At 35.6% G+C, this 13,674-nt stretch overlaps 1 long non-coding RNA gene across 2 annotated transcripts in view; it reads left to right on the top strand.

The window, feature by feature from the left end:
• Positions 1-13,350, top strand: part of LOC116550590 — a 61,111-nt gene extending 47,761 nt beyond the window's left edge. The window contains exons 1-2 of one of the 2 annotated variants that reach the window (XR_004268495.1): positions 3,087-7,151; positions 7,770-13,350. This is a non-coding gene — a long non-coding RNA (uncharacterized LOC116550590). Of the gene's footprint in view, positions 1-3,086; positions 7,152-7,769 lie in introns of those variants that run through there. The other variant, XR_004268496.1, reaches the window with a different exon arrangement.
• The last annotated feature ends 324 nt before the right edge of the window (positions 13,351-13,674 follow it).

Here is a 13,674-nt window from a genome sequence, read left to right as displayed (position 1 = left end):
TAAATGCTTTATCAAAGCTAAAGTATGTCTATTTGATCAATGAACCCTAAAATGTTTTTTTTTAATCCACATAGGCTAATTTTTACAGTCTCCCAAAGATCCTTATTATGAGATTTTCTCTCCAGTGCCTGTGTCATAACTGTGTATATACATTTTTAAATCTTAGAAAATTACTATCTTTCTAGTTCTAAAATGAAAATATTTTATATAGTATTTCAAATAATTAAAAATTTCAGTGGAAATAAAGTAATCCACATAAAAGATCTATAACATTTTGAAATTGCCATATTATGCAGCTAATATGAAATGATACAATTGTTTTTTCTTTTTTCTTTTTTTTTTTTTTTTTTTTTTTTTTTTTTGAGATGGAGTCTCGCTCTGTTGCCCAGGCTAGAGTGCAGTGGGCATGATCTTGGCTCACTGCAACCTTTGCCTCCCGGGTTCAAGCAATTCTCCTATCTCAGCCTCCTGAGTAGCTGGGACTACAGGTGCACACCACGACATCTGGCTAATTTTAGTAGAGATGGGGTTTCACCGTATTGGTCCTGACCTCAGGTGACTGACCTGCCTCAGCCTCCCAAAATGCTGTAATAACAGGCATGAGCCACTGCGCCTGGCCTGAGATCATACCAATTTTCAAAATTCAGCTATGAGGTGAGATATCACAGGGATATAGAAAGAGGGTATGTCATTAGCCTTTCTGGGGAAAAATGCTACTGGACAGTTGTTGTGAGAATTAAATTAGTTAATTATATAAACATATCTAAATAGTAGATAGTAATTACCAACATGTGTTTCCAATTGTACTGCCCTTCCATTGCACAGGATTTTAGGGCTGAATTAGGCTTTGGAGATAATCTAGTTCTTTCTCTTTATTTTAAAAAATAAGAGAACTAGGCCAGGCATGGTGGCTCACGCCTATAATCCCAGCACTTTGGGAGGCCAAGGTAGGTAGATCACGTGAGGTCAGGAGTTTGAGACCATTCTGGCTAATATGGTGACATCCCGTGTCTACTAAAAATACAAAAAAACTAGCTGGGCGTGGTGGTGGGCACCTATAATCCCAGATACTTGGGAGGCTGAGGCAGGAGAATTGCTTGAACCAGGGAGGTGGAGGTTGCAGTGAACCGAGATCTCGCCACTGCACTTCAGACTGAGCAACCGAGGGAAACTCTGTATCCAAAAAAGAGAGAGAGAGAGAGAGAGAACTAAGGTTCCAAAAGTTAAATGACTTATCTAAGATGATAAGATGATAAACAGTATTAATTACAGAAGTGGTACTAGAACCAGTTTTTCTTACTCTTAGATCAATTATTTTTCTACTTCCTCACTTTGTTTCATGGTGTTGTACATAGCCTACCATATGGAAAAAATAGTATTTTTCTATAGTTATGTTGCTTAAAACATAAATTTTTATATTGATCCTGTATTATAATATTCAGAGTCTAAATACAACAGTAACTCTGAAGTCATTTGAAGCCCTCTCACTTATATTCATTCTTAGAAAACCAGGATTAATTATTTTCTCTCTCACCTGTTAGGAAGCACATCAACACAGCAGAAACATTTACTTATTAGTATGTACAAAGTGGAAAACTATTGAAAAATACTCTTCCAGATTTGTGTGTGTGTGTGTGTGTGTGTGTATATATATATATTTGAGAGTTTCACTCTGTCACCCAGGCTAGAGTGCAGTGGCACAATCTCAGCTCACTGAACCTCTACCTCCAGGTTCAAGCAATTCTCCTGCCTCAGCCTCTAGAGTAGCTGGAACTACAGGTGTGCACCACCACACCCAGCTAATTTTTGCATTGTTAGTAGGATGGGGTTTTGCCATGTTGGCTAGGCTGGTCTTGAACTCCTGACTTAAGGTGATCCACCTGCTTCGGCCTCCCAAAATAGTGGGATTACAGGCGTGAGCCACCATGCCTAACCTCAGATTTGTATATATTTTGTTAGAATATACTTTTTTGTGCTCTCCAAATTGCCCCTCATTATCATTCCCTGCCTTTTCCCTGAAAGAGAAACAGTCCACCAGCATCCTCAAGACCTACTTGCTCCCATGTGTGGCTGAACAACAACGTTCACATCACTTTCAGCTCAAGACCTCCCTCAAGTTCTTCTTGCTCTATTCCCTCATCTCAGTGTTATCTCTGTAGTCTTCTTTGAATGAGGTCCCCTTGTGGATACTGATGACAGACAAACTGGATGGAAAGCAGGTTGTACACTTCCGGAGAGCAGAAGAGGGGAGGGCAAGATGAAAGAAAGCAGGGGAAAGGAGGCATGAAAAAGTGATTACTACAATGAATTACAATCACTTTTTGTTTGTATTACTAAATACAAGAATGAACATAGATTTTTATATGCCAGGATCATTCCTAAAAGGAAGAGAAATCTCTGTGATGATTTATTTTTCCTTGATAGTTCTGATACTCTACATTTATACATATGAAAAGAAAAAGTAATTTCGGGTTGACAAACTATTGCATCCCAGTCATAAACTGCCTAAATTTAACACTGAGTCATTCTCTAGTCCAAACACCAAAATCTTAAAAGAAAATATAGGTCAAGTTTATTTTTTCCTGGTTAAAAACCAGTATCTTTCATCGTGAACTTTTTAAAGTAATAACTCATATAAATTTACATTTTACTTTAATTTTGCTTAAACTAATTAGTTCTAGAATCTGATTTGTAAATGAAAAGTATGTTACCAAGGTGTACACACACGCACGCACGCACGCACGCCCACGTGTGCACTCACAAACAGACTCGCATCATTTGGGTTTTTCTTCCTCAGCCAATTACATAGAAAATTCCCAACCAGGGCCAGGCTTGGTGGCTCATGCCAGTATCCCAGCACTTTGGGAGGCCGAGGTGGGCAGATCACAAGACCAGCCTGGCCAACATGGTAAAACCCATCTCTACTAAAAATATAAAAATTAGCTAGATGTGGTGGCATGTACCTGTAATTCCAGCTACTCAGGAGGCAGAGACAGGAGAATCACTTGAACCCAAGAGGCCAGGATTACAATGAGCCAAGATCACACCATTGTACTCCAGCCTGGGTGACAGAGGGAGAGTCCACATCAAAAAAATGAAAAAAGAAAATTTCCAACTAGACCATCCTAGTCCATCAGCATCTTATTTTTGTCTTTCCTGCCCTTTAATTACTCTTCTTCGTTTAAACAACAACAACAACAACAACAACAAATGTTTTGTCTGCTCATAATTGCTGATTGCTCCTCATTTTAACAGGATTTTTAGAAAAGATTTTTTTTTGAATTTTTGCTACTCACACTGCTATTACAACGCTTCTTTATTGAAAACAGAAATATGTAATATGTGTTATTTGGCTCTAAAAAGAGAATGACTCTCATTTCTGGAAAGGTTAGACAAATAAACACCTCATAATTATTCAGAGACTTTAGCTTCAGTAGTTTTTTGTGTCTTCTGATAGTTTTGTTATCAACTGTTTCAAAGTTAGTGTCTGTGTACCCTTTTTCCTTAAGTAATCGTGCATATTTCCAGACTATGAGTAAATAAAAACAATAGATACTCTTCAGTCAAAATGAAGACTCTTGATTTTAGATCTTCAAATAAATCAACATAGTTTAATTCTCTTAAAAGAGACTTGAAAGAAACTATTGGGATCCAATAATCAGTTATGTTATAATACTTTTCACAAGGAAAATTTAAGTCAACACTCTCCTATAAAACTTTCTGCAGGGTTTAAAATGTTTTATATTCAGGTTGTTCACAGTGGTGTCTACCACCACATGCCCTGCTACACATTTGAAATATGGCTAGAGCAACAGAAAAAAAATTTTTTTTTACTTTAATTTATATTTAAATAGCTACACGTGGCTGGTCACAGCTTCTTGGAGAACGGAGGTTAAGTAAAAATAAAATATGCAAGTGATAAACAATGTATTCTGTACATTCATGAATTTTGAGGAAAAATTTGAACTGTAGTTTTTTTGGGGTTTTTTTTTTTTTTGTCTTTTGTCTTCTTCTTACTCCAAAAGTCACTAAGGAATTTAAATATCATCCCCTTCTCAGTACTGATTTCAAATGGCATTTATAAGAAATAAAAATTCCTGCCTTCATAGTAAGGTAGAAGGCAGGTTGTATGAACATGTTTCAGAGTAGTTATTACTTCCTTTAACTGAAAATATTTTGGAATGTAAATTCAGATCTATCTTGCTTATTTTATAAAAAGTTAATAGAACAAATCTCCAAAACCATAGAATAAATCTCCAAAACAAAAAAATGGTTGATCTAGCAAGGTAATACTTGCATTATGTGGCTTAAACTAAATGTCAAAGAGCATCAAAATTTTACTTTAAATATTTTAGCCATAGTCAAAGTATAAACTCTGAGGGATGCTTTTGTGTTGATGATAAGAAGTTAAGAATTAGAAGAGAACTTAAACCTGTATATATGACAGTGGTAATTGAACTGATTGATTACAACATCCTCTTTCAAATTAATATTGATTTAATCAAAATCTGCATTTCCATTGGCCTCAGTGGAAGTCCTAACAGAAGCCTGGGCACTCAGACCTGGCTAATCTATATCTGGATGTAAATATTTTAAACGTGTGACCATTCAGTTATAAGTATGATTTTTTCTTTTTTGGCAAATATTTATTCCTCTTGAATTTCTAAACTGCTCAGTTAACATTGTTATGCCTTCTGTAAAGTTAAGGTCTGTATGTGTGTCTATCTCTGTATGTAATAAAGAGATAGCATGGATTGGGGGGAAAAAGGTTGTATTTGCATTTGTTGTTTCTGATTCACAGAGCTAGGAGTGCAGTGCTCATGTGGAGTCCACAGGGCTAGGATATCAGTAGGCAGTTGCTGTAAGCTCATGTTCAATTATTAAAATAGTCGACATTTTATGTCTGATAGGCATAGCGAGGTCATGACATTAATTTATCCAAAGTATTGTGGGCGACTGTCTAGAAAAATAAATAGTATAAAGGACACAGATGCCAGCAAGCTGAAGAAGAAGAAAAAAATAGTTGGGTCTGAGCAACGAGAAATTAAGAGATGACCAATTTATTTAATCCATGAAGGACAGGATGAAGACAGCAGGTGTCTCGATGTTAATGGCAAGCATTTTGAGCTATGCTGTGCATGTGTTAATTTTTGTCTTAGTTTTTCATTAGATTCTAAGCTTGTTGAATACTGTTCCTATTCTTCCACGTCAGAAACTTAATTTCATATTTTACTGTTGCTTCAGTGCTTAGGGATTCTTGGCTATCTGTTTCTTTCTCTCCCTTTTTCATTCTTCCCTTCTCTCTTCCCATTTCTGTTTCCCCTTCTTCTTCCCTGTTACTGTTTTCCTCCTTGCCATTCGCTCTCGTGAGAGTATATTCTTAATTCTGTTTCCTTCTGGTGCCAACTCCTTTTTCTGTATTTGTTGTTGTGTTTGAGAGGTTTCTTTTTCTTTTTTCTTTCAGATCAGGAGCCTGTAGGAACTGATCTTAGAGATACATACCCACTATTGATGCTTCTGTCTCTTTATGGGTTGTGTGATGTTTTCATTGGAACCTCTGAGAATGGTTGTCCTTCTTGTTTGTTGCCACAGATCTGTTGCCAATCTGCTACCTTAGTTGAGCCTGCAGTGCCGCACTGCATGCTGGGATCTGTCTGTGTGAGTAAACTGAAATTTCTACAGCACCAGACAGCATTAGAGTTGGCTTGAGAATTGCCGTACTTTGGTTCTCTTTGTATGTATTTCTTGTATGCTGCAGAGTCACTGATGGCTAGCTCTGTCTGGCAAGTAATTCAGAAATGCTGTTCATGTAGAAAGGAAAGGTAGGCACTTTACCACAGTCTGTCATTAAAGAGAACAATTGAAGAACAAAGGAACTGAGTAAATACCTATATATTGCCTTTTATGTTGTGAAACACTGTAGCACAAACACAACTGTGTTCAGCCAAATGTTTTACTTCCTTTTGTAATAATGCATATAGTAGATTGTCTCCGTATATGTACAAGGATCTATGTTTTATTTAAACATATGTAGTCAATTGTTCATAGTTATAGGGTGCAAACATCTCAATCTCAAAGACGGTTACATATTCACTCCCACACAGCTATTTTTTATTATTTTTTAAAGTTCTTAACTTAAAAAATATATATACTAATATCTCTGTTAGTTGATTTTGTTAAGCAACTAAGGATTTCAACACAGTTTAAATCATATTGATGACTCAGATCCTGGCAGGTCTTATAATTCCTGTGAAATGACAGCACAGCTAATAAAAATATTAAGCAATTATTTTTATTAAAATCATAGGGGTTTTTTTTCATTATCACATAGAAATGATTGATCTATACAGATTGGTCTCACTCGTGTGTCTCATGGGCTGTTTGGGGCTTCATATAGAAGTGGAAAGTCTCCTTTGCTCTTCCTTCGACTAAGGTGGGGAAAATGAAGGCATAGAATAAAGTCTAGGGCTGTTAAAGAATTGCTGGCATTACTCCTCTCTGTCACGTGTGAGCCTGGCTGCCTGCTTCCTGAGGTAGGGGATCCAGGATGAGACTGTGACGGAGCCTGTTTACACAACTACATTTGGAGATCCGTCTTATTGATTAGGGGGAGAAAGGGGTGGGGATCAGGAGTGTGAGGTGAGGGGAGGACCAGCTGACAACTGGCTCATTGAAGCACAAGACATTTTCTTCCGGAAAGATGTCAAACCACTGAGAAACAGCCAGAAAGGAAGTAGAAAGGTGGAAAAATGAGGAGACCCTGGAAGAAATGAAGGCATTTCTTATGAGAGAGCCTTGGGGCTTTTTTCTTTTCTTTCTTCCTTTTTTTTTTTTTTCTTCAATCATCTGACCTGTAAAGGCTAGAGTGACAGCGTCATGCAAATGCTGCAGTCCAGCAGGTCTGGGAGAGGGTGGATGCTAGACTGTGAGTTAATGTTAATGATGAGCGCAGTGAAAATACCAGCCGCTGCCACCCCCTGCTCACAGAAGCGCTCTGAGTCAGCATCAGATGCTTTGCCTCGCCTCTCGCTGTGTGCCTGTATGCCTGTGTGCGCGCGCGTGCTCGCTCGGGCATCCGTGTCTAGCCGAGGGGAGGGGGTGGCGTGTGAGTGCGTGGAGGGTAAAAGCCAGTCAGTCAGTGAGAAGCAAAGGTACGTTGGAGAGCAACTAAAATCTGACTGATTTCCATCTTTGGAGCATCAGATGTATTCCCTAAGGAGGATGGGTCTCCGTGATGGGGGTGGTATAATTATGTTAATGTCATATTTATGGAGGGGTGAGATTTTTCATTCTGATAATTGGTTGAATGCTATGGTCAAAAATCGTAAAGCCATATTCAGTTTTAGGGAAAAGCATGGACTTAGATCTAAGGGCTGTTTTATTTTTTCGCTTTTTCTGAGTGCTGCTTTTTTTTTTTTTTTTTTTTTTTTTTTTTGGTTTTTGTTTTTTAACTATTTATTTTAAGCCATAAGTGATTCAGTATGGGAAATCAAACGATAAACAGAAAGAGATGTTATATAATGATGCATTACATCATGAAGCAGAATATTTAAAGTCTTACAAGGCAGAGTAAAGATCTGGACAGGGGGTGGGGGGTGGTGGTTGAAAGGGGTGTGGTACTAGGGTGGAGGAGGGGGGCCAGTTAGCAAATATTTTGTGCAGCATAGCTTTCCTTGCAGCTTACTTGGAAATGGATGATTCACCTGTTCTACAGGAAAACGTTCTAATTCTTTCAATTTTTTTTTTTTCCTCCTCTTTTCCCTTTTAAGATCAACTACCTCAGAAGAACCAGATTCCACTTCTGTGGCCAGGACTTTTATGTTATGGCTGGTCCGATTGTTTTACCCTGCGTTCTATGCTACTAAACCTTGGATAATTCCTAAAGTACAAATTCTGTTCTCGAACCACAAACAAGGCTAAAAGATCGGAGGAAATTCAGTGAATATACAGGATTGGGGTTGTGTATTTTCAAAAGTACTGAGCTTTATAATTCAATTATTCAAGAAGTAGAATCATGTTTTTTTTTTTTTTTTTTATGATGCTGCCAGCATTTTAAATTACATGTTTATTAAGTGGCATTGCTCAAATAACTACAGAGTATGCGTGGAAATATTTGCTGTCTGAATAGTGTGGAGATTCAAAGAGAAAAATCAAGCTTCAGAGGTATTAAATTATGACATGCAGAAAAGTTTTTGTTTTGCTCTTAACTGCAACCGTATATATTTTAATCCGATTTAAAGTGTTATATGTCCTGGGCCCACCTTGACAGTTGTGCTGTATACCAATGTAATGAGAAGCAAAATTTCAATTAGGGTCCCATTAACTGGCATATAATCCTTCTTTAATGTAATAGAGGCTATGGTGTTGCTGTACAAATCAATTTTTAACCCATTTTTAGTCTCTTTCTTTGGATCTAATGGAATGACTCTTAACTGTTCATTGTCTGCATTGTTTCTCATATTCTTCATTATTTTAAGGTCTGGAATTAGTCTGTAAATGGTCGTCGTGATTACTCAGCTCATCCTAACTTTTATATATCATATATATTTCTACTTATGTGTTTTAAATAGTATTTAGAGGTAAAAGCCTAAGTGAACCCAACTGTAATTTCTGAGCTATCCTTATTTCTGGAAGAAGAATTCTACTGCATCAAACCAGACTTTTCCTAGTCCCTGAGACCCTAACTTGTGAGATATTTTAGTAACATCACAAGTCAGGCTCTTGGGACCTAGGCGGAGGGGAACCAGCAGCTTTGGACCTTATTGATTGTCTGCAGTTACCACCAGAACAAAAGAACATACATAGATTCTGCCTAGGAGAAAAGAACAATGCTTTCCTTTATCATCAGCAATGTTTTCACCATGACCCACCCCCAAAAATACAATTGTCAGAAACTGTACTCTAAAGTGATTGCACAGTTGCACTGAAATAGCATTTGTATTATAACAGTCATACAAAAGCAATGTAAGAAATCTGTGTAAGAAGCAAAATTACAATACAAGTGTTATAAAATGCTGCTTTTGGTGCATTTTAAGGTGGCTAGTGTAAGAGGATATCTCTTAAGTTAATCAAGAAAGGGAATTATATTTATAACTTTTTTTCATGTGCATTGAAATATATACATTAGCTACTGAAATAAATTCTGTATGTCTCCATATAGCTATGGCTTAACCTATGTCATATACAGCTATAATCATGCTTGAGGCCTAGAAATAACAGGATTTACAATCTTCTTTATTGACCCTATTAGACTTTACTACCGATTTAAGAAGAATGCTGCTTTATACTTTATGCTTAGTGCCAGGGTTTTCCTGAGTCTTCCATCCAAACAACGTACTTTATATGTCTTAACAATTCTGACAATTATCTTATTATGAGAGTCTAAGAGTGAAAGTTTCATCAATCATATGGGAAAATATGGCATATTTTAGTTTTTACAGTTTACTGTGTACATATCATGGACCTATGTGAGATAAAACAGTAAACGCCACCTAGGAAGTCAAACTGCTTTGACTAGCAACTGTATATGAACTGCATAGTTTTAGTTTTATAAGAATTTCAGTTTTATCAGAGGTTACTATTCCAACCATAAGTAATATGTCACATTTGAACATTTAATAGCCATTGCCACATCAGACATGTCTTTCATGGAAATGGAATCAGTATACTAAATCTATTTTAAAATTTTACAGTAATGTTACAAATACCAAGATTCAAAATGGGGATGACAGACTTTCCATAATAGAAGCAACAAAGTCGCTTCATTCTTTTAACTATTGCCTTAGATGGGTGCCATAAATTATGTGTTTTCTGCATTGTTAAAATAAATTTATGAATGTATTTTAGAATACTATATGGAATCATTGTTCACATTTAAAAAAATTTCTTATAACACCTTGAAATATTACAGAATATAAATCATCTATTAGTCATAGTTATTAAAAATTAATATAATATCATAAACATGCATCTATATAAAGCATGCAGAGTATGTTTAAGCATATATGGACACTGTACCTATTCAGATTCTTTATTTATATCATCTACTTCATTTATCTAGAAGTTCTGAAATTTTAGGTGTGTGTATGTGGTATGTATAAATACAAGTTTTAAAACTCCAAATGAAAAAAGGCAATAAAAACAGTAAAGAGTTTTGGTTGTATTTATCTTTTACTAATTTTGACCTCATTCTCGCTGGAATTGAGCATTTTTTAAAACCATAAGTTTCTTAATACAAAGAAATCTGTGCATGTGTATCTACATGTACACAGAAACTTGATTATGTTTAATAGCAATGTTCACACAACGAATTTAAAAGTACTTCATATATAAAATAATATCACATACAAGTATGTGTTTACTGACACCTGTTTTAACATGCTCATAAATAATATCTGTAACAGTTTCCATCAGTTTAACTCCAAAACAATGTGAGAGGTAGATGTTTATTGGCTATAGTGATATCAGATATAGGTTATTGAAATGTGAAAATGTTTTAATGTTATCATATTCAGGGACCACACTTTATATTAACTTCTGTCTCATAAAAGAAATATACCAAAGCTGAATTGAGAATGCAATGGTGTTTGTTCATTTTCACCATAAACATATAAAATTTTTTTTACTGATAATCCTACATGATTGGAACTTCTCTATGTAACCCTCCTATGATAACTGTCTTTTGAGAGCCTCATTGATAAAGCTCTTCTCTTACTTCATAAAGGTGTGTAGAGATTTAAGTGGGTGACTTTGTTTATATAAGCTACTTTATGCTGTATGTGCATAGACAGATACCACTTTTTCTGCATTTCTGTCTCCGCTGTCACAGAATAATATTGTTTTAGGGCTTTATGATGTGATTTGGAAAATCAGATCATACTAAGCTTAAAATAAAAGGAGAGATCTACAACAAAGAGCGAGAAAATGATGTGTGTTGCATACAAAAAAAGCAATGATATTAACAATTCGATGGCTTCCTGGTAGGGAGACCAGCCTGAGCCAGACGCATATATTAAGGGCTGTCTGCTGCCGATGTGAGCTTGCTCAATGCGGTGGAAATGAGGAATCATCTCCTTTCTGACACCAGCTTATTTGTACATTTTAATTTTGAAATAGCAAATCATTGTTTTACATAAATATACTAACCCTGCCTGATTCGTTTTCTTTTCCATATTGTTTGTTAATTTACTGTCAACTTCAACTTCCTTTTTTTAGCAAAAAAAATAATCACTCAACTTAAATATCTACCAAAGACCAATGAAGTATTTTTCTTTTGTCTTTTTGTATTGCTCTGATAATATTGTGATACTCATGTTTTTAACTTTTAATCTCTTTAAGGAAAACATCAGTTTTCCAAAATAGCATTTTTTAAAGGCTTTTAGTATCCATCCAGGAAGCCACTCTGGAATTTTGCCAAATCTGAATATGATTTTATTTCATTTCAGAGTTTATGGGATCAATATCTTTTTTAGTATAAAAGTCCCAAACATTTTAGTATTCCAGTGGAGCTACAGAAGAGGTGTAGAGATATTCTTAAATCATTTAAGCATTAGGCTACATTAATAATGTCTTGAAGAGAAATAAGCATCTCAGGGGAATTATAGTACAAGTTAATTACTAATGAAATTAGAAAGGGTGTGTTCTGCCTTAAACTCCTCTTCAAATGGGCATGCTGGTACATGTGCCTAGGCTTGGCCTAATACACCCTAAATATGTAAACGATTTTACAAGCTGTCATGTTTGGATGGGTCTTCAGAAAAGCAGTATATAAAGGGTTAGCTAACACCCAAATTTTCTTGCCATTTACACATGCAATGCAGCCTACATTTCTGTAGGCAGCAAATGCAGGCATCATTTTGATTGCTTGGATTCTTTTGTTTAATTTTTTACTAGACATTTAACTTAGCACTCAAATCCCACTGATCCCTTAGAGACTGCATTTGGATAAGGAAAACGGAGTTTCTAATATAGAGAAGTTTAAAAAAAATTTCCTGGGCCTTTGTAAACATTTGAAAAATAGACTTTTAGTGTAGCTCTGGAAATAACATATTTAGTATGCAGAAACTTAGGTATCATTATTATCTATCATCTTCACGTTTAGTTTTCTTATCTTTCAATAACCAACTAATACAGTAGGTGACATATATATTTCCTATATGTCTTTATTTTTTAAAAAGGTTTAGTAAAAACAGTACAAAATTGGAGATACCTTCATAAAATGATTCACACCATTTATTCAATGAACTAGCTTCAATTTTAATTAAATGTTGCTTTTCCCCACATCTCTGCATGCTAAATGTAACTTACTGACATGAAGTACATTATCAGCCAATAATATTAACTTGTATATAATATTTTACTTGTAGGAATTTGAAAGCAGGTGGAACTTGAAGGTAATTGAGATTAAGTGAATTTAAGATTAAATAGCTTCATGTTATATACACAGTTAATTTCATGCATATTTTATGGACAACTTAAAAGTGAAAATTTCTGTTAAGGTGAACTAAATTTTTCATTACTGATCTAAGTAATGTGACTTTAAGTCTGTTACCTTAATAATTCCTAAACAAACAAAACAAGTGTAAAAATAATCATGGACTATATCTGTTAGGTCAAGTAAATGAGAATAAAAACTTCTAGGTTTTGTCATGGCCATATAAGGTTTTTTAGGTGTTTTGGGGGTCTTTTGTGTAGGCAGATTTAACATTCCCTCTTTTCTAAAAAGTTTCTCCCTCTTTGTCAATAGGTGTCTGATGATTTGTGAGCATCAAGTGACTACTCTGTGGAATCCTCTGTCCTTGCCTTTGAATTAGCTTTCCCTAGGCCATTAGTCAACATTAGTAGTTTATACATCCATATTGGTAGGTCCTTATTGAAATCCTTCTATGTATTTGTTCTAGACATACAAGTGCAGTATAAGAAATACATTGTGGTTGTTTTTACAGCATCTGGATATCTTCAGGAAAATATTTGGGTGGCATTGAAACACTGGCCAATGGAAGCATTTGATTTTGTAGAATTTTGAAATGCAGTGCCTTACTGGTAGTACATTTCCTAGTCTTAGGGGTGGGGGGACCAGTCTGTAGCTAACTTATTACTCTGTTATACATCACACTAAAGCCTAGCCTGGGCATTTGTAAACCTCGGCGAGGTTTCTACTTTAGACAACATTTTTTGTTGAGGGATTATACCACAGTCAGTTCCCTCCATTTCTCCCTCTCTTCCTGGCCCCCCTCCACCCAACATGGAGCCTTTTCAACTTCTTCAAAGAAGTGGAAAAAAAAAAAAGGAAGACTCTTTATTAATGGCAGAAAACAAACTGGCTGCTGTACTTCCGAGGCAGCTCTCTAATAATAAAGCAGAATAGGCACTGCGACAAAGAATTCTTGAATGTACTAAATATATAGGGAAGCCTATTTAAATTCACCAGAGGGGCTTAGAGGACAAGCAGCCGAAAGTTTAGAATTCAATTCAAGCCATGCCAGAAAATGAAAATGTACTTAAAAAAGGATTTCTGAAACAATTGTTCAAAGAAATGTCAACTTTTAAGGTTCTTTCTAGAAGAATGAAATTTGTACTCTAATTTATGTGGTGACTTTTTCAATTAGAGAGGAAAAGTGATTAATAGAATCTCAAAGGAATTGTATCTTATGTTTAAAGAAAACGTGTTTTCTT

The sequence above is a fragment of the Sapajus apella genome, unplaced genomic scaffold, assembly GCF_009761245.1.
Source record: "Sapajus apella isolate SASKATOON/1434 unplaced genomic scaffold, GSC_monkey_1.0 scaffold8, whole genome shotgun sequence".
Classification (NCBI taxonomy): domain Eukaryota; kingdom Metazoa; phylum Chordata; class Mammalia; order Primates; family Cebidae; genus Sapajus; species Sapajus apella.
The sequence above is the reverse complement of the archived record's forward strand: the minus strand, read 5'-3'. Positions and strand labels throughout refer to the sequence as shown.